Source organism: Pseudochaenichthys georgianus, chromosome 9 (assembly GCF_902827115.2).
Source record: "Pseudochaenichthys georgianus chromosome 9, fPseGeo1.2, whole genome shotgun sequence".
Taxonomy (NCBI): Eukaryota; Metazoa; Chordata; class Actinopteri; order Perciformes; family Channichthyidae; genus Pseudochaenichthys; species Pseudochaenichthys georgianus.
Genome location: NC_047511.1, coordinates 16701834 through 16722693, shown reverse-complemented (window position 1 = coordinate 16722693; position 20860 = coordinate 16701834). Strand labels below are relative to the sequence as shown.

The window sequence follows — 20860 nt, the reverse complement described above, 5'->3', positions numbered from 1 at the left end:
TACTTCTACTCCTCAACAGTTCAGAGGTACATGGTGTACTTCTACTCCTCAACAGTTCAGAGGTACATGGTGTACTTCTACTCCTCAACAGTTCAGAGGTACATGGTGTACTTCTACTACAGTTCAGAAGTGCATGGTGTACTTCTACTCCTCTACAGTTCAGAGGTACATGGTGTACTTCTTCTGCACTACAGTTCAGAGGTACATGGTGTACTTCTACTCCACTACAGTTCAGTGGTACATGGTGTACTTCTACTGCACTACAGTTCAGAGGTACATGGTGTACTTCTACTCCTCTACAGTTCAGAGGTACATGGTGTACTTCTACTACAGTTCAGAGGTACATGGTGTACTTCTACTTCTACTACAGTTCAGAGGTACATGGTGTACTTCTACTCCACTACAGTTCAGAGGTACATGGTGTACTTCTACTCACTACAGTTCAGAGGTACATGGTGTACTTCTACTCCTCAACAGTTCAGAGGTACATGGTGTACTTCTACTCCTCAACAGTTCATAGGTACATGGTGTACTTCTACTCCTCAACAGTTCAGAAGTGCATGGTGTACTTCTACTCCTCTACAGTTCAGAGGTACATGGTGTACTTCTTCTGCACTACAGTTCAGAGGTACATGGTGTACTTCTACTCCACTACAGTTCAGTGGTACATGGTGTACTTCTACTGCACTACATGTATTTAACACCTTTAGTTACTTCACAGATGTGGATGAATGATGTGAAATCTAATCAAGTGTTGAATCAGACTTTAGTTCCACCTGGAGTAAATCCACAAGCTACCCTGCAGTCTACAAAGTACACTAGCTGCACCTTCACCAGCTTTGAGAACACTTTCATGATCAATCATTATAAAACATATCATATATATTATTCTGAAATGGACCAATCTGCACAATGACTACTTTTACTGTCTTTCACTATATTTTGATGAGAATACTTTTCTACTTTCACTTGAGGAACATTTTGAAAGCAGGACTTTTACTGTAACAGAGTATTCCTACTGGTACTTCTACTTTACTCAAGTACAAGATCTGAGTACTTCTACTTTCACTCAAGTACAAGATCTGAGTACTTCTACTTTCACTCAAGTACAAGATCTGAGTACTTCTACTTTTACTCAAGAACAAGATCTGAGTACTTCTACTTTTACTAAGTACAAGATCTGAGTACTTATAATTTCACTACAAGACCTGAGTACTTCTACTTTTACTCAAGTACAATATCTGAGTACTTCTCCACCTCTGGTAGTGTATTAGCCTGAATTGTAGCCACAAAATCACGCAGAGCTGCATAGAAATTGACTCACAATGGTAACAAGTGGAAAATAATATTTACAAATGTGCACAATGATTTTAGGTAATGTTGACTACTCAAGACACCTGTCCTGACTTATACATCTTCAAAGGAAGACTGTGTTCATTCTACAATTACATGGGATTGAAACAAAATGTAGTTTTACTTGTATAATACTTCAATTTTATATAAAAGATAGTTTGTTTTTATCTGTTTTCAAATAAACAAAGTCTTGGCTTTCAGAATATTAAACTTGTTTCGGCAAATTCAGATGATAAATACAACTTTGAAGCTTCGGCATAATTACAAGCGGAGAACGGACTAATGTAACGTCACAGCAAGCATAACAACAGCCGGTGTTTCTTGTGAGTGTTTCCCCGGTACACAAACACACTCGCGAGCTTCCCCGAGACCAGTAATACAAAAGAAAATGTGTTTTCGGGTCAATGTGACTGATTTCTATAGAGCAAGTCACATTTGGTTTAGGCACGAAACATACCACCAGTACAAATACATTGCTTTCAAAATCGCTCTGTCGAATCAATAATTATATTTCGTGACTATAACACGAAATGCCGTGAGACTGGGTTGAATTACAACAGTGAGTGCTTCATCCTCTGAACACCACACGATGGCGACTGTAACGCTCCTCTGAAATGATTGTCCCCTGCAATTGTTATTATTATCCCTCATCGAGTTCGCTATTCAGCTCGCTAACGTTAGCTTAAACAAACGTAACATGCAACGTTAGCCTAACCTAAAATGCTCTTCTACGGCGTATCTTTCATGTGGCTCGTCAGTGCAGACTCTCCCATCGTTATTTGTTGCAAACTTTGCAGGAGGCTACTCGTGGGCTTGACCCTCATCTTAGCCATGGCTTGTATTTTTCTTCTGCTAGCCAACGCTCGTTGAAACGGCAGCCTCCTGGCACACAGTCATCTATCACTCATCAGAATGCCCAGGTCACGTAACACAAACACTTGCAGGTCGCGCGCATAGCGCGGGAAGGCCGCAGCGGAGCTGTTTTATGTAGAAGCGAAGCAATTCTTTTCTTTTAATCTAAAAAGCGAACTATTCAGTCAGACAGCAATTTATTGTAAAAGTAAAGCATTTACATTTTCAAGCACTTTATCTCAATTTATTCAAGGATTTCAAGCACCCGTACGAACCCTGCGTTTCGTTGATGCAGAGCGAAGTGCACGTGCTGGGGTGTACGATTAACCATGTCCTGGATGTAGGAATGGCCAGATCCATTCGCAGCATGGTACGCAAGTACCATTGTCTTGAAGTGGATTCTAGCAGTTACCGGAAGCCAGTGGAGGGAGCGGAGGAGCGGCGTGGTGTGGGAGAACTTAGGAAGGTTGAAGACCAGACGAGCCGCTGCATTCTGGATGAGCTGCAGGTCGGATGGCACATGCAGGTAGACCAGCCAGGAGGGAGATGCAGTAGTTTAGGCGTGAGATGATGAGAGCCTGGACCAGAACCTGCGTCGCTTTCTGGGTCAGCTGGGGACGCATCCTCCTGATGTTGTAAAGCGTGTATCTGCAGCAGCGGGTTGTAGCAGCTATGTTTGCAGTGAAGGACAGGTTGTTATCTATAAACACATAACGCTATCAAATAATACTTTCTATCAATATATCTATCTTTACCAAATATAACATATTATGGAGATCACAAAAATACACTGTCAATGTTAATAAACAAAAAACAAGGCAATGTGCCTGCAAGACTGCACTCAGGTAAACAAAACATATTACCCGTGCGCAGCAGCTAACCTGCCTGCGAGCCTTCGCTCAGGTCACATTTACCCAGGTGCGGCTGAAGCCCGCGAAAATGGCATCTATTGTTGCCGACAGTTTAGTATTTTTAAAATACCGTTACTATGTCAAACATGCTCAAAACCTTCTGACACACTCTCCTAAACATCTCCAACATCATATCTAATTCACACAAGTTAACATCGATCATTTTCATTATGTACTGACCTGTAGAAAACAGAAAAGTGGAGCAGCAATAATTATACACAGGATCCGGTTGATCGTCTGGATCATAGACATATAAAGAGTAGACGCCGCATTGGCTGCTGGGGCGCAAAAAATACGGCCGCCATCTTGGACCGGTCATCCTACCCATAATGTACAGACATTCTACCCATAGACAGCAGAGGTTTCAAGATGCCAGAGCACTATGCAGCATATTGCTGTGCAAATCGGCGGACTATTGCGAACAGGGGTCGGGGGATTACTTTTCACAAGTAAGATTCAACATTATAATTGGTTGTATTTTGTAAATAGAATATTATTGTACTGTATTGATGTCCGCCAGCGAAATCGTAGCCAGCAAACATTATGTTCATGGCCAACTGAGACTTTATAAATCGCTGCTGTAACAAGTGAATTTCCCCGTTGTGGGATGAATAAAGTAAAATCTAATCTAATCTATCTAGGAAGAAGAAGGAAGAAAATAAGCTTGACCTCCTTCTTAAAATGTTTTTGTGTTGACTCTCAAATCTCCCGTTTTTATTTTGAAGGTTTCCCAAAGACAAAGATATGAGAAAGAAGTGGGAAGTTGCTTTGAGGAGGGAAGGGTTCACTGCAAGCGAGTCATCCGTGATTTGCAGTGAGCATTTTAAGCAGGACGAGTTTGACAGGACAGATTGTCCGACTCAGAGATGGTGTTATTCCCTCCATCTTCAGCTTCCCGGTTCACCTCCAAAGAGTAGGTGTATCATCATAAGGTTATTAGCATTCATAAATGTAAATATTCTATTATCAATAACAGGGCAGGGTGAAATACCTGTGTGTGTGTGTGTGTGTGTGTGTGTGTGTGTGTGTGTGTGTGTGTGTGTGTGTGTGTGTGTGTTTCTGCTTTTTCATTTTAGCCAGAAAAGGGCAGGACTACGTCTCCTTCCAGAAAAGCTGAAGAGAGCCTGTCTGTGGCCCCTCAGGACGACCCAGAAGCTTCAACCTCACACTCACAATCTCAGCCTAATGATGTGAGTATTTCTATTTTCAACATCATTCATAATGGTCCTAGACAAAGTAAAATCTCTCTTGTTTGCTGCCACTCATTAAACACACTCACAAATAAACACATACACACACAATTGAAGACATGTTGAACATGCATTCCTGGCGCACACACACACACACACACACACACACACACACACACACACACACACACACACACACACACACACACACACACACACAATGCTGGCAGTGGCTTTGACAGGTGATGACTATAAGAAATAATGTGGGCCATACTCTAGTTGTGTCAAAGTGATGTGTGTGAAGTGAAACATCACTCAAACCATGTTCATCCCTCTTTCTAGGATCATAGCTATGTCTTGCCTGCTTCTCCTACTGCTCTTAAGGCCAGACTCAATGAAGCTTTAGCAAGAGTGGAGAGTCTCGAGCGAGAGAGGAAGAATGCCATGGCTAGAGAAAAGAGGGCAGAGACCACAGTGAGGACTCTTTTGGGGGATTTGAGGGAAAAGAACCTCATTAATGAAGAACTCAAAGAGGCTTGATTTCTACTCAGGTAAAATGAAATTAGCACTTTGAAATTCATGTACATCTTACTCTTACACTCTTTATTAAACTCCTTTGTTATTATATGAAGGGGACTTATTAATTTTTTCTCATACAATTTCAGATCTTCAAATAGACTTGAAGGCAAAGCAGGGCCATGAGTACTCCAAGGACCACAGAGAATGTGCCCTCACACTCCATCTACATGGTCCAAAGGCATACAAATACCTCAGAGAGACTAAAAAAAAAGGTAGTCTTAATGTTGTTCAATTTCATTTTTGGAAATTACGGTTGCAAGTACGTTAAATAGCTACTTCTCAATTTTTTTACAGGTGGCTGTGTTCGGTGGATGGCAAGCCTGGCCTGAACAAGATGATGCTGGATATGCTGGAGAGAAGATGCCAGGAAGACCAGGCTAAATATGGATGTGTTTCACTCATGTTGGATGACATGGCCATCAGAAAACATGTGCAATATAATCCACATAACCAGTCAATGTCTGCTTTTGTAGACATGGGTGATGGAAATAATGAGACCGATGTTGCTACTGAGGCTCTTGTGTTCATGGTGGTTGGCCTACAAGGACATTGGAAGGCTCCCATTGCATATTACCCGACGAAGTCTTTGTCACCTGAAACACAAAGGGTCCTAATCTAAATCTAAAATCTAATCTATCTAGGAAGAAGAACGAAGAAAATAAGCTTGACCTCCTTCTTAAAATGTTTTTGTGTTGACTCTCAAATCTCCCGTTTTTATTTTGATGGTTTCCCAAAGACAAAGATATGAGAAAGAGGTTCTCAGTCATGCTTTGGAGGAGCCGCATGCACGGGGCATTCGGGTGTCATGAGCAACTTTGTGTAAATATGGTTTGGGCGGGGTGGTGTCATGTTCTTGTGTTTAACTTGAACATTTACATTTTTTATATAGATGTAGAAGTACATTTTCATTTTTTATGACATAGATATTCATTTTTACTGATATAACTGTATAACTTCTGTCTATGTATAATGTATTATTGTTTCTTCATTTTTCAACTTATTAAAATAGCTGAGTATAGGCCTACACAATCTGCTTCTCTATCATATATAGACCATTAGTGTTTTTTTGTGTGTGTGTGTATATATTATATATCGTGTGTCTTTTGCAAAATACCTATCATACATAACATAGGCTATCAAATACCAGAATATTCTATTGCTGTTAAGCCTACTATGAATATTAAAATACGCCGAATCATGTGTCCGGTATCATGCCTACATATATGACGTTTGCAGAAAACCCCCCCCCGTGAAAATCAGTTTTGTATTCAGCGAGTTATGATTGATAAAATGCGCTGACACTTCATTGCGCCTGCCAGACAGATTACACTGAGTGGAGCGGGTGACCGGTCCAAGATGGCGGCCCCACGGCTCGTCAGCGCCAATAGGCAGCAGCGGTCGATGCGGCGTCTACTCTTTATATGTCTATGGTCTGGATTGCTTCTGAGGAGGGGGCGGAAGTGTCCCCCCTAAGGTAACCCAGATGTCACCGCTCACCTGCCAAAGGTTCCACCTTGGCGCTACTTACTCGTACTGCTTCTCAAACAGTACAGATAAACCATAAAATGATATGAATGTCACCAAAATAAATACAGATAATGTTCAGTTTCAAATTCACTATTGTTTTGTTTTAAGATTAAAAGTTTTAAAAAAGAAAGAAATGTTCAAATAGTAGATGAATATTCAAGAGGTCTTTAAAAACATCACACTGATCATCAAAAGTTCATAAAATGCTCATGAATATTCCAAAATATTCTGAACTTGCCACAATCATCCAAAATTCATGAAATGCTCATAGTCATGAAAAGTTCATGAAATACTCATGCACACTTTTTGGGGTTTTAATTATAATGTTGTGATTGGCTGGATCATGAAAAGTTCATAAATTGCTCATAAAAGTCTGTCATGAGCAAAACAGGAACTTTATATGAATGAACAATGTTCATAAACATTTCATGAACTGCTCTTTAAAATGGTTCATGAGCATTTTAAGAATTTTGGTTCATGAACATGACAAGTGAACATATAATGAGTTGTTCATGAATGTTTCATGAGTGCTCATGAACAGCTCATAAAGTCATGAACTCCATCTCGCAGGGGTAAGCAGACAGGGAAGTTGATAAGAGGAGGATGTTATGGAGAGAGTGGCGGTAAATGGCAGAAGGCGATTGACTGATGTTGATGGAAGTTTGCTCAGAAGCTCTGAAAGTGAGTGAACATGATGTGATAGTTGTCTTGAATTGGTGGCATAAAGCGGTATATTATCAATAAACCTTATTTAATAGGAGGAAATCAAATATTTCCCACACCCTTGTTTACCCAAACTCATTACACATTGGGCCTTGTGGCATTCCTGACTTGAAAGTGTAATATCTGAATTGTATAAGCGAAGAGGCGTTTCAGCTCACAATTAGGTAATATAAACTGATCCTCTTTTATAGGAATTTGCCTAGAGAACAAAAACTAATATGAGCCAAACAAAGTCAGAGTTGTGGGTCCTGTACCAGAGGTAGATGCACCTAAATGACAGTTTGAGGGTTATGCATACAACAATAACAAAGGAATGAGAGTAAGTAGCTGGTATGGTGGTAGTAACCTATACTTCAGTGTCCCCAGACACATTTGAGGGATCTGTCATCGATACAAAAAATTAGCACATTCACCATCTTCAGGTCATTTTTTACAAACAACAATCAGCCTCTTCAATAAGTCATTGAACCACATGGATCCTGTTTAATCACCACATCTTAACACCCAATTCACTTTCAGCAAAACTGCTCTGAATACTCTACATTCAGTAGTCATACTCACTATGTTATCTGAATGTAAATGTAAAGCTTTCATTTCTTACATTTTACTGCCATTTATCATCTGTCAGAAAATGTTGCAACTGCACAATGTTGACTAGGCCAAACCGTTGCGTGGCTGCAGCTTTATCCAAGGTTTTTTATTCTGTCTGCGACAGACATAAACTTGAATAAAGAAACCAGACTTTCTTTTCAGCATCACATGCTGTCAAATCAGCTACTTTCTATGCAATGAATCAACAGCACACAAGGACACAAGTCTGGTGTTGAAACAAAAGCAAGTCAGCCATCCCACATGATGATGAGAAAGATCAGATCGGCAGAGAAGAATGGTGCTCATCAAATGGTTGGTGTAATACAACGTTTAGGATTTGGGCCTATCAGCATACCTGATTATTTAGAATACACTGCATCTGCCGAGTCAATCTCACTGCTCTTGACTCCAGCATTGTTAAATATTGTAGCCTATGCAGAGAGGAACAGAGAGAGTATTCCCAGCAGCATGTCTAGCATCTGAAATGTATTTCAGATCCACCAGAACTGTAATGTGCTTCAATGGGATTACAAGTAATTTGCAGCCATGAAATATTTTAGTGCGGCACACTCAAACAGTTGAGGCTGTGTTGAAACAAATGTTCGCAATCATCTTGCCAGAAGCAAGAAAGGTTTCTTTTTCATTTCATAAGCCACTTTTTGACATTGGATATTTACAGGACAAGTTGAAGACAAGTTTGATGACACACGTATTGGAATTTGTAGAGTAAGATGAGCAATTATTTAAACAAGTGTGAGGTCCAACCACTAAGGGTATCTTATGGGGCATTTCCACTCAATCCAGTCTCACGGCATTTCGTGTTATAGTCACGAAATGAATTTAATCTATTGATTCGTGTTTACCAGCACGATTTTTGCATTTTTTTCGTGTCACACAGACCGATTTTAAAAGCAATGTATTTATATTGGTAGTATGTTCCGTGCCTGCACCACGTCTTTTTGACCGGTCGGGTCTTGGAAGGCCAGAAGCTGTGTGGTTCATAAAAACATTTTCTTACCCTAAGCCTAACCCTATCCCTTTTATTTTAAATTGTATAATGTCGGAGTTTTTTTGCAAATAAATGGGGCACAGAGTCTCAGAATACTGAAATCTGTATTTCAAAAATCTTCTAATTTGTTATTATTTGGCAGAGGCACGAAACATATTACCAATATAAATACATTGCTTCTAAAATTGTTCTGTGTGACACGAAAAAAATGCGAAAAACGTGTTGGTGAACACGAATCAATAGATTAATTTTGTGACTATAACATGAAATGCCGTGAGACTGTGTTGTTCCACTATAGCGCGGAGCTCGCTTTAAGTGTGCCGAGCCGTGCGGGGCCCGTTTTTGGTTGCGTTTCCACTTCGCGTAGTAACGGCTAGCAGGTACTATTTCACAGTTTTCTGGCCCCATAAAATCGAGGTTCTTTCCGGGCCAACAACCAGGCTGAGTCGGGCTGAGTATGCTAAACTAAAGAGATAATTGCTGGCAAGGGGGCTACAACTACAACAAGATGAACATATTTGACCGTGATTTAATTGTAATCAGGGTCGGCTCTAGAACAAATCGAATGGGGGGGAAATCATTTACCACGGGGGGTCACATATTGTCGTCAACAACCAACACACAAACACCAACGCAACTTCAATTTAAAAAAACATGCTGTAAAGTATGTTGTCTTTCACACGCATTGCAGGGGTGTAGTGCTATCTTATAGCGCACCTATGACTTGTGCATACATGCACGGTTGTGGCACGACCACCAAAACATATGGACATAGGCCACCATATAAAAAGTGTGCAAATGTATTTAGTATCCTATCCATGTGAACATGTTTTAGGTGGGGGGTGGACCTAACCTCCTTGTAGCGGCCAAAATCATGTAGAAATAAAACAGATATTTAATTAGGCCGCTGAGGCACTAGTTAGCAGATCTTACGCAGTACAATCCAGGTTCAGACAAGATTCTCCGTTGTGCATTTATTATGATCCAATATCATTGACAATGAACAGGTTTCCTATGGTTGGTTCCTTTAAGCCTTTCCTATGGCTTTCCTTTCTTGTGGTTGGAAAACCCGGTGGCTCGAAACACCCTGGTTAAAAAAACGTTTGCCTACTAGTGCTCTGGCTCCCACCACCCACCTGTCTCCAATATATACAATTACACCAGGTGCTCTGATCACCCAGTGCCCAAAACATGCCTTCAAAATAAAAGCATATAGAAACTAATGACACTAACTAAGAATACATATAAATAAATGAAAATAATGATAATAATAAACACTATAAACAGCAAGAAAATAAATGTTAAACTATTAAATAATATAAAGATATATATATATATATATATATATATATATAGCTCCAACACTCCTCTAGGAGGGTCTGGGGGCATGCTCCCCCGGGAAGATGTTTTTTTTAAATATTTAAGTTAAAAGCATCAATCTGGTGCACTTTGAAAGCAAAATTAAGAGATCTATGGATACATCTCTCAACACCCTTATGAAACAGAACTGGAAGCAGATTACCGAACCGTTTGAGACCCACTGAGATAACCTACACTAAAGTTAACTATCTAAACACTGAGAGAGTCCTCACCTCACTGAGCTGACGTTATAAGATCCTCTCAGTCTGACAGGAGAGGACTCTCCTCCACCTTGGTGTAGAAACAGCTCTTTTTTATATCCGTAGCATAGCTAGCTAACCAGATGCTAACAACAACATTCCACGTTACTTATTATGTCTGTGGTTTGTACTTGTTTAACTTTTGTCTAGTTTCTGAACAGATATGAGGAGCTGTGAGCTTGAGTGCTAACAGCTAACGGCTGTGTTGTTTTTCTGGGGTTCTCATTGAAGATGACGTCACGGCTCCGCCTACACTCCGTTACTATAGATACTACCCCAGTTCCTAAACTGTAATGGAAATGCGCCATAAAGTGAGCCAGTCCTAACGAGGCCTAGCCATACCGAGCGAGGCCGTGTAGTGGAAATGCGCCATCAATTATACAAAGAGATTAGGCTCCAAAAAGTCAGGGATTATCAACTAAAGTATTAAAGTCAACGATTTAAGCTGTTACACTTTAGGCAAACACTTTTGAAAGTTTTGGTAATTTTTCTTCCATCAGTATGTGGAGTAGTACGTTGAGAATATAAGTAACTTAAGATTCCTTAACAGGGATCTTTTACAAAAATGCACTATATAGTGATTTTTACAGGAATGTCTGTACATTTATACTATGGTTCATACAGTCACTGACGGGGTGCTAGTAGTTACCAAGCTAGCTTAGCAACCACTGTCTTGTGTGTTCATATCAGTGTCAAATAAGTCAAAGCTGTCATTTCTTAAAACACAAATGTAATTGTGTGTAATTAAACAAGGGTCAAATTGATTAAAAACATGTTTTTATATATTTTATGTTTAGTTGTTGGCGGCAGCACTCGGTTCTTGGTTTTGGCCTTGTGTCGGGGGGGACCTGGGACTCTTTGTGCATATGAAGTCAAAAGCACAAGATGGCAGCGCTCGTATTCTGGATATTTTTGCTTCATCTTACAGTTATAAGAGTTGGAGACGTGTAATACATTTTTGTAGAAACTCCATCTTCAAAACCTTGATTCTTATATGTCAACAAAGGAAAACAAGACATTTTAACTGGGAAAGTTTACATTTCTGTTCAGAAGATGTATGCAAATAAGCCCATTATTATAAAATAATGTGGACACATGAGAATATACTGTACTTTTCGCGGCTTTAGGCAATACTGTACATGGTTTATTATTTATGGGGAAACATTTCTCTAGGTGAAGAATTACTTATTCTATGTAGTGAGTGGTGATGGGGTCATTGGGCTTTTGCTAAGTTACATCATAACGCCGTGTTCAGTGAAGGCTGTCAGTTTTTCGGTATAGATATTTTCTTTATAACATTTTGGTTATTTTGGTTGCTCTTCCATTTTCATTGAAGGAATACCTACACTGAACAAAAATTTAAACGCAACACTTTTGTTTTTGCTCCCATTTTTCATGAGATGAACTCAAAGATCTAAAACATTTTACACAAAATAACCATTTCTCTCAAATATTGTTCACAAATCTGCCCATACCATAACCCCACCACCACGGGCCACTCGATTCACAACATTACCCTCATTCGGTAATTTCAGTGATCCTCAAAGTAACCCCCACTGCCAGTAGATGCACTTCATGCACATCTAGAAGTGCAGTGCTTGTATACTGTAGGCAGTTGTACTAAAATATCCATGAGATGGATAGCCATGGTCAGACCTGACCTTTCAAGATCAGCTGGGATGAACATTAATAATGTATAATCATTCATCAACGTTGCATATTAGATGCAGGATTGGAGACAGACTACACTGCTAAGGTGTTTACTATCTGTAACCCTTTACTTCTCTTTAACTGGACCGTGAATGGAAATATTATTTTTACTTGGCTCTGATGGGAAGGTTTAGCAGTTTTATGGCTCCTCTGTTATCCATCACTAAGCGGACGTCTTTAAAAAGGTTTACTTCAGTGATTTTGTTCCTGAGAAAGTGGAACCAGCCTCCTGTAACAATTTGTTAAGAAGCAGGGCCGTCAATATAGGAATCATTAGGCTGAACAGCACATGGCATTATATATCGAGGTACTCTCAAATAAAAGAGATTGAGAATACCTTGAATTTGATTTCATGTCATGCACTACAGCCATCTATAATTAGATATATTTAAAGATTAAGTAAGACATCTAAGGTAAAATAATATATATTAATCAACAAATATTCAAATGTAATATGTGCAACATATTGAACTTCCTTGGTCATATCAAAAGCCAAGTGAGTCACTTCTAAGTACTAATAACAAAAAACTATGTGAATTCATGACATGTTGAACCCTTTTTGAAAATACCAAATGAAACAAATGATGGTTTATCCTTATAGTTTGTCAATAAAGACCTAGGTGCCTTTTGTTGATCCCACACCCATCTTAGGTAATTGCACTTTTAAATGATTTATGGTGCTTTACAAGTCTGGTGTCAGCTTACCAGAAAGTAAAGGAAAAAAAAGACTAAGTAGTCAGATGTAACCTTTAACGAGGGTTAGATTAGCGATGAAAAAAAAAATTCATTACAGATCTCACAGTTTAAGGTGTTAGATTTAGTGTTGAAGATGCAGGATGTAAAGAGACATTCACAAAGGCGGACGGAGACATTAAGAGTCGACATACGTGGGAGTTCTTGCAAAGTTTTGAATTGAGACAAAAGAGAAAAGTTGATGTAAAAAAGACTGAAGAAGAAGTTGTTTGATCTTGTGATTTATTCACCCTGCTGGTGGATTATTTGTGGAAATTAAAGGGTATCCTCAAATCAAGGTTTGTATCGGAGTGAAATACATTTGCATTTGTGTCTTTAAGTGAAATAAGTAGCTCATTTTATGACACGCGTAGTGGATGATGTGCCTGCACACCCAGCCCCAATGCAAAAACAGGAATCCTATTGTGTAGGTCCTAGTTCAAATCCCCCTGTATTTTGACCGAATGTTAGATAATCAGTCTGTGCATGGACTGTTTGTGTATGTGGGTGATTCCTGCACAGCCCACTGCATTTCAACTGGCAGAGAATGGAAATAAGTTCTGCGACGGCCACTAACACCTTCAGTATATTCTGCTTTATAAAAGGCACAACGAGTTACAGCGGCAAATGTCTCCCGTTAAACAGAATTCCTATTGAGCCCCGAGCTTGAATGTTTATGCCCGTGGGAGTTGGAGGGTTACGATATGTGCCCTCTCAGATGCCCTCATCTAAAACCTCTCTGCAAAACAGTTTTATGGATGAATGCTTATCCATATTCCAGCGAGGTAAGCGATGCGATTTCACTGTTGATTACCTCTGCTGATCGGTGTTATTGGTTTAGTGTTAGATAAATATACGGGACCGTTGAATGGAATGAAAATGCTCCGTCGTGTCAAGACAAACAATGCATGGATTATGACGGTGGGAATCACAGGGATAAAGAGACTGATTTTAATAATCCTGATGAGCTCTCAAACGACTGACCCTGCAAGGTCAGTGTCTGACGTTAATTGAAGCTAATCTCAAGTTGGTTTCGGTGTAAAGTTTGACCTCATCCCACGGGTTATTTGGTGCATGTTATTTTTGCAGGATTAACATTATACCAATCTCCTGCCTTTAATCTCCCAGTAATTTAAACCCAAAATTGATCCACATTTCTAAATGGATTTTTTTTTTTTAAAGTCTGCAGCATATCGGATGTATTACCTCAGTGAGGCACTTCATCAGAACAACTCAATGCTGCCCAAGTGACATCTTGGGCAGCATTGCATTTCTGTGCCTGCCCTAAAAGGCTCTTTTCCATCTCAGTGTTTCAGGGGCACTGACAGGGCAACCCTTCCGCAGCAAGGCTAGCGGCCAGGCAGTCTCGTCGGTGATACATTAAGCATCAGATTGCATATTCCATGAGCACCAATCCAAACAACTTGTCATGGAAAGATATTTACTCCTCAGTTCAGACATTATTCACACACAACTATGCCCTTGGTGGATAAGGAGCCGTCTTGGGCTGAAAGAAGAGTAGTGCTGTTCACCTCACCTGTCCCAGAGAGAAGGAGAGACAGACAAAGGCGAAGAGGGAGAGGTGAGTGTAGTGAGAGTAGAGAGGTGAGGTGGAGAGAGGGGGGGATACAGAGCAGAGAACTTAAGTAATTTAAGTGAGGAAATATACACAGAGGACAGCTGATGTAAACAGAATTGAGGTCAAGGAAAGTTGTTTAAAGAACATGTGTTTAATATCAAGGTGTTTTTCACAATATAACGTTAACAGATCAAATTAATAGGCAATTAGAACCAGACTGCAGTTCGCCTCAGCTTTTGGAGCATTTTAGCATCTTTCAGGTCATGGTTTGGTATTACAAAACTTTTACAGCCAATTCATTTTTCAGCGACGGAAGGCAACTGTTTTCGGTAAATGGCCAATTTGCTGTTGGTGCTTGGCAGCAGACGGATAGAGTTAGCAACTGGTGAACATAGTGAAAAACAAAGCCTTTAGCTAAGCTTAAGGAAGAGTTCCTTTGGACTTTAATTTGTGAGTTGACCAGAAGAATTTCGCTGACAGTGGCGAGCCGTGACTTATATACCTAGGCCCTCTGACCCCCACCCCTTCCCTCGATGTATTACGTCATAGCGTATACTTCAGCGGAATATCAAAACAACGGGCCGGGGTGCAAAACGCATCAATGAAAGCGACCCTCTACCACACAAAACAACACCTGTAAATAACCCTATTTGTGTTCTTTGAAATTGAAAAGGATATATTGCATTGTGTTTGTTGCTTTCGTTGCAGTTGTATGTCTTAAGTGTAATTTGTCATGATTTTATTTTGAAGGCGAGTTAATGCTGTTGACAGGAAGTTGTTGTTCTATGGAAACAAGAAAAGTTTCACAGCGGAAGGAACTTGTCATAAAGTCCGCGATAATAACACCCACCCATTTAGAGGGAAGATATGATTGGTCAATTGTACTGTCATTTGACATTACTCTCTCATTTTAGGCACAGAAATAGAACACGCAGAACAGAAACTGAAGGCAGATTTGAAGGATTTATTTCTTTGGAAATTTATTTTAAATACAATTAAATTAAGTTATTTTGGTAAAACTAATAAACAACAATTTTTTTTAAAGTTATATTTCAACCCAGTCTCATGTCATTTTGTGTTCACCAACACGATTTCCCCCTTTTTTTCGTGTTGCACAGCACGATTTTAAAAGCAATGTATTTCTATGTGTTTAGTGCCTGCAGCACTCCGGTTGGGTCATGGAAGACCGGAAGCGGTGTGGTTCATAAAAACATGTTCTTACTATATACAGTCTATGGTTCTTACTCAATATCAAGCAAGCCACATGTTACGTCCCCACTAAAGTCTAGGGGACCTGGAGACAATAACGTAAAACCAATAATTATGAGAGAGTCAGAGTAAAGGTCGACCAAAGGTTTATTCCTTGTAACCTATCATAACATACAATTAAACAGAAACACTGAGGAGGAGGAGGAGGAGTCAAAGGATTGTTCCAAACAAAAGAAACAAGCATAACAAAACCAGGCCTATCTCTACAACTATCCTTTGAAACCAAACTCAAACAAAAACCCTCACTAACTAACTACAAAGAATTTACAGGGGTGGCAACAATCCGCTTACCTAGTGTGTCTAAACAATAGTTAGCTAGGTGGTGAGAAATGTACAGGGTACCCCAGACTTACCTAACTCCTCCACCTCTCAACACACACATTAACAAAGGTCAGAGTATTTAAAGAGCTTTAGTTGCTAAACACAGCCGTGTTCCTTCCTCAGCAACAGGCCCAGAGTGAGAGAGAGAAGACTTCCTGGGTGCCTCCTTTATGGTCGGCCCTGGTTGTTGATAGGCCAGCTGAGGGTGAGAGGATCCAATCAGCCATCAGACTCAGGTGCACAGGCAGATACCGATCAGCTGCTGATTAGCTGTGCAGAAGACAGGAGAGGCTTCTCAATTCTTAAATTTCCCCTCCTCGACTCCCCTCCTCGAGACTTAGTCCCGCCCACAGGAGATGCGAGCGGAGGACCGAGGAGGGGAAGCAGCAGACGTTTAAAGAAATGAGAACTCCTCTCCTCTGAGCGGTCATATTAAAGCGACGTCCGTTCATTATTACGTGTCAACAGCTGTATCAGCTGTCGAGTGTTTTGTCATATTTTATAATCTCTGTTAGATCAGCTGAACATTGTTCCCCCACATATTTACTTTGAATTAATTGAGAGTGCGGTATAATGAGACAATAACAGGCTACAGATGCGGACACACGCACATAAATATATTTATATAAATATATGCAATTTAAAGTATGAGAGCACTCTCATAATAACGTAACACAATCAGAGACTGGATATACCCCCCCCCCCCCCCCCCCCCTCTCTCTGGTCGCTGAAATGGGGAATTGAAATTACGGGCCAAAAGTTGTATTTGCAAGTATTACAAGTAAACAGAGGACACCAAACCAACTGAGACCTGTCTGTCCACCGCATTTGCGCACTGTACAACACGCACCTATGTACAACACGCACCTATACACTGTACCACACACACCTACACACTGTACCACACACACCTACAGCTCCTAAAGCATAATCAGGCTACAGCCGTTGTGTATTATGTGAAGCACTAAATGGTCTTAGAAAAATATCGACTCTTTGTTTGTAGATATCTACTAAACTAAAGCAAATAAAGAGAGTAGGCCTGTTATACTGAGTGATATATATTTTACACACTGCTCTGCTTTCTGCACCTCACAGCTGTTATCACTGTAAACATCGCGTTGCGATGAGAGCAGGTTCTAAAATAATATCCAGGGGATGCATGCAGAGCTGTCATTGGCTGAGATAAGTCCGGCCGTGCGTCACGCCTCCACCGTTCCCGGAAATGCATCCGCGGAGGAGCCGTGGAGGAACCATCAGTGTATCCTCGGTTATAGCTCCTCCTGAGAGCCTCCTCGACGCTCGATCCTCGGTCCTCGGTGTGCATTTAAAGAAATGAGACGTCCTTCAAAATGGCGCGCTGAAATTCATTTCCGGGTCACTACCGGAGGACCGAGGAGTCGAGGAGTCGAGGAGGGGAAATGTGAGTATTGAGAAGCCTCTAGGGCAGGGGTCTGCAACCTTTTTGACCAAAAGAGCCATTTTGCTCCTTTTTCCCAAAAAATGTTTTGTCTGGAGCCGCAAAACATATTTCATAGTTTTGTATTGTTATATCAGAGAAAAACTACAGTTTTTTTTGCATTTATTAGGCTATTTATTACATGATATAAAACTGTTAATCTCTAATAAGAAACAAAGAACTCTTATAAGGAGAATTACAAATAATACACAGGCCTACTTTAAAATAAATTAAACACAGCACTTGGGGAGTCCTCTGCACATTGGAAGGGAAAAAAAGTATTATTAAAATGGGCCCACTTTGAAATAAATAAAACATATAGCTGCACCCTAAAAGAGTTAAAGGTAAGAATGGAGAAACCAGCTCGAGTGCGCTAGAATTTGAAAATACACAACCGGAAAAATATGCCTCTTCCTTCAGACTTCCTCACAGAGCCCCCTCCCCCAACACACACGAACGCGCACATGACCAATGAGGGCACGAGATCAGTTTGTGCCCAGATGGAAGGCTGACAGGCAGGCAGGCCATCCAGTTACTTTAGCCGGCTCAGATGATTGGTCGTGCTTTTTTACAGCGCTACGGCTTCCACAGATTAATTTTTGTATGTATTTATTGTCAAAGCATTTAATATATTCGTTGCTATCGCGACGTTAAGAGCTTTCCATGGAATATAACAAAAAGTGTTTTCTGAAATAAATTACATACCCATTGAATTATGACTGACGTCGCCAGCTGTCTTCTCTCCCTTGTAAAGGCTGCACCACAACTTCTCTCCACATATCAGACATCCCGGTAAACCAGCATCGCTTGCTCTGAAAGCAGACAACTCTGTCCACGCAGAATTAAATCTTGTGTTCCTCCGGTACTTTCCTTTGATGTATCCATAGTTCGCTCATCGAGCCGGGGGGTCAGGTTATTCGCCTCCAAGAAAAGGCGCTCGCGCGGGACCGGAGCAGGATGTGACGCATATTTTAGTTGACCTAATTAAAACCGTTTTGTTTTTTATTTATGTCTCCTACAAATACTTTTATTTATTTCCTTCTTATTTTTGTCTAAGCTCAAGGGAGCCAGAACAGAGGGCTTAAGGGCCGCATGCGGCCCGTGGGCCGCGGGTTGCCGACCCCTGCTCTAGGGAGAAGAGAGAAACACAGTCGGAAACCACATGTACAGACTGCCTGGCACGTAACACCACAGTTATTGCTTTTATTTTAAATCGTATACTTTCTGACTTTGTTTTGCGTCTGTGAAGAAAATAAATGGGGCTCAGAGCCTCAGGATACTGAAATCTGTATTTTTTAAATCTTTTTTTCCTTCTAATTTGTTATTCTTTTCAAAATAACACACTGTTATTTACTCACCAATAACTCACAATTATCCTTGTTTTTATTTATTGGTTTAATTCCATAATCTCGGGCTTTTTCGAGCGATTACCCAAGATCCTCAGCTATGGTTTTAAACTCGCTGATTGGATGTTTTAGCCGCAATGCATGCTGGGATTTGGTGTTTATATGATATGAAATCCGGAAAACATTTTAAAAGAATAAAATAATACTTAATTCCGAGTGCTCTTGCTTTTCTCTTTGATAGTCATCACATAATGGCATTGTAATACACGGTTCGGCTGCATTACATATTACAGATCTGCCGTAGTTCTTTATTTATAGAGCCCTGATGGAAGACCTTTGGAAAAACTGAAGAAATGCCGCCGAAACTGAATACTTGACGAGGATCATAAATATATCAACAATTAAACAACATCTTCAATTTATCTTCACGCAATCCGTCTCCTTGCAGTATCAACACTAATTCGGCTGACTTTTACATTTGATCTAATTCATAGATAGGTTATAATTTACACCATAACGGTGCACAGCTGATATAAAAGGACTGTAGTTTTTAAGATATTACTGATTTTCTTTGAATGTAAGAATGTAAATACTGATTCTGAAATAGTAATATGCTGTAAAATTATGTGAAAGCATGAATACAACTAAACATCTTCAGATGTTGTACATACATAAGTGTCCTACACTAATAATACAAAGTTATTATATGGCTGTGTGTACCTTGTGTGCACCTCCTAGTGGTTAAAGCACGTTATTGAATTATTGTTTTTATGTGTTATATTTGATTTGATATTCAGGATGTACAAAGATATTAATAGGAGGAGGTGCAAAACAGAAAAACGAATTAACCTTTATTTAAACATTAAATAACAGATTAAGGTCTTCTTTTAAATAAGAAAACGACTTTGGGGGTATCTATCTACAGATAAATATTAAGCCTGACAAAGTACTTAATGTCTAATATATTGCTTTCCTGCAATGTTAACTATGTTGAAGCACTTATTTTAACTGATATTATACATATGAATTATACTCTTATGTATGTAGATAGAATAAGAAATGTGCAGAATATGACAGTTTAATGGTGGAGGTACACACATATTGATAGATGTCATAATGCACTGTTGAGGAACCTGTGACGCAAGTTTTTAATTCATTGCATAACTACACCGTAGTTGTGTATATGATATGTTAATAAACCTTTGAAAATCTTGAAAGGGATGTGCAAAATAGCCATAATATACAGTCTTTAATTAACTATTAGTAGAGAATAACGAGTAATGAATACACTTTATTACTCGTTTCCATTCATGTCAATTGCAGATACATACATGTTTAGTTTTCTCAAGCACGAACTATCAAATATCTCTCCTGATTGTTGGCACTTGACAATCACCTTACCTGAATTTTACTCAGGTGTAACTAAAGTCTAATTTAAGGGTTGTTTATATTTCACATCATTAATCAGAATCTGCAAAGTAACTCAAATAAGTGTAGTGGAGTAAAAATACCAGGTTAACCTCTGAATTGTAGTAGGGTAGAATTACAAAGTAACAATGATCTGTCATGTGGATATTAATGCTGCGCATTATGGACACAAGCGATTTTCACCCATTTATTAATTATATGTTTTACATTTGATAACACCAATGTGTTTAATACTGGCAACTTCTAATTGTGGGAAAAACGAAAACGTTCAGTAGAGACGTCCCATAGAACATTTTGCGAAACACAATAACCAGCATGTGTAGTTCTGGGGGGCGTTCGATTCCAGTTTTGGATAGTCTGGCGTGGTTTCATTCCATTTCACACAGCTGTTTGACGCTCTGCGTAACCTTACGGGGACTGTAGTCCTAAACGATAGCTGGGGATTATGGGTAGTGTAGTGTCTTCGGCCATCCTAAACTCAGAAATGTTGACAATAGCAATGATGCTCGAAATGTCCCTTATAGGCCTACTGTTTCCGGTTATTTTTATTTTGAAATTCAGTTCCTGACGGACGCCAAAAAAGCCCGAGATTATGGAATTAAACCAATAAATAAAAGCAAGGATAATTGTGTGTTATTGGTGAGTAAATAACAGTGTGTTATTTT

The 20860-nt window shown here is 39.7% G+C and overlaps 1 long non-coding RNA gene across 1 annotated transcript; it reads left to right on the top strand.

Moving 5' to 3' along the window:
* Positions 1-3532: 3532 nt before the first annotated feature.
* Positions 3533-4284, top strand: LOC139434403 (uncharacterized). Its single transcript, XR_011643751.1, has 3 exons — positions 3533-3565; positions 3842-4029; positions 4193-4284. It is a non-coding gene; the product is annotated as an uncharacterized lncRNA (long non-coding RNA).
* The last annotated feature ends 16576 nt before the right edge of the window (positions 4285-20860 follow it).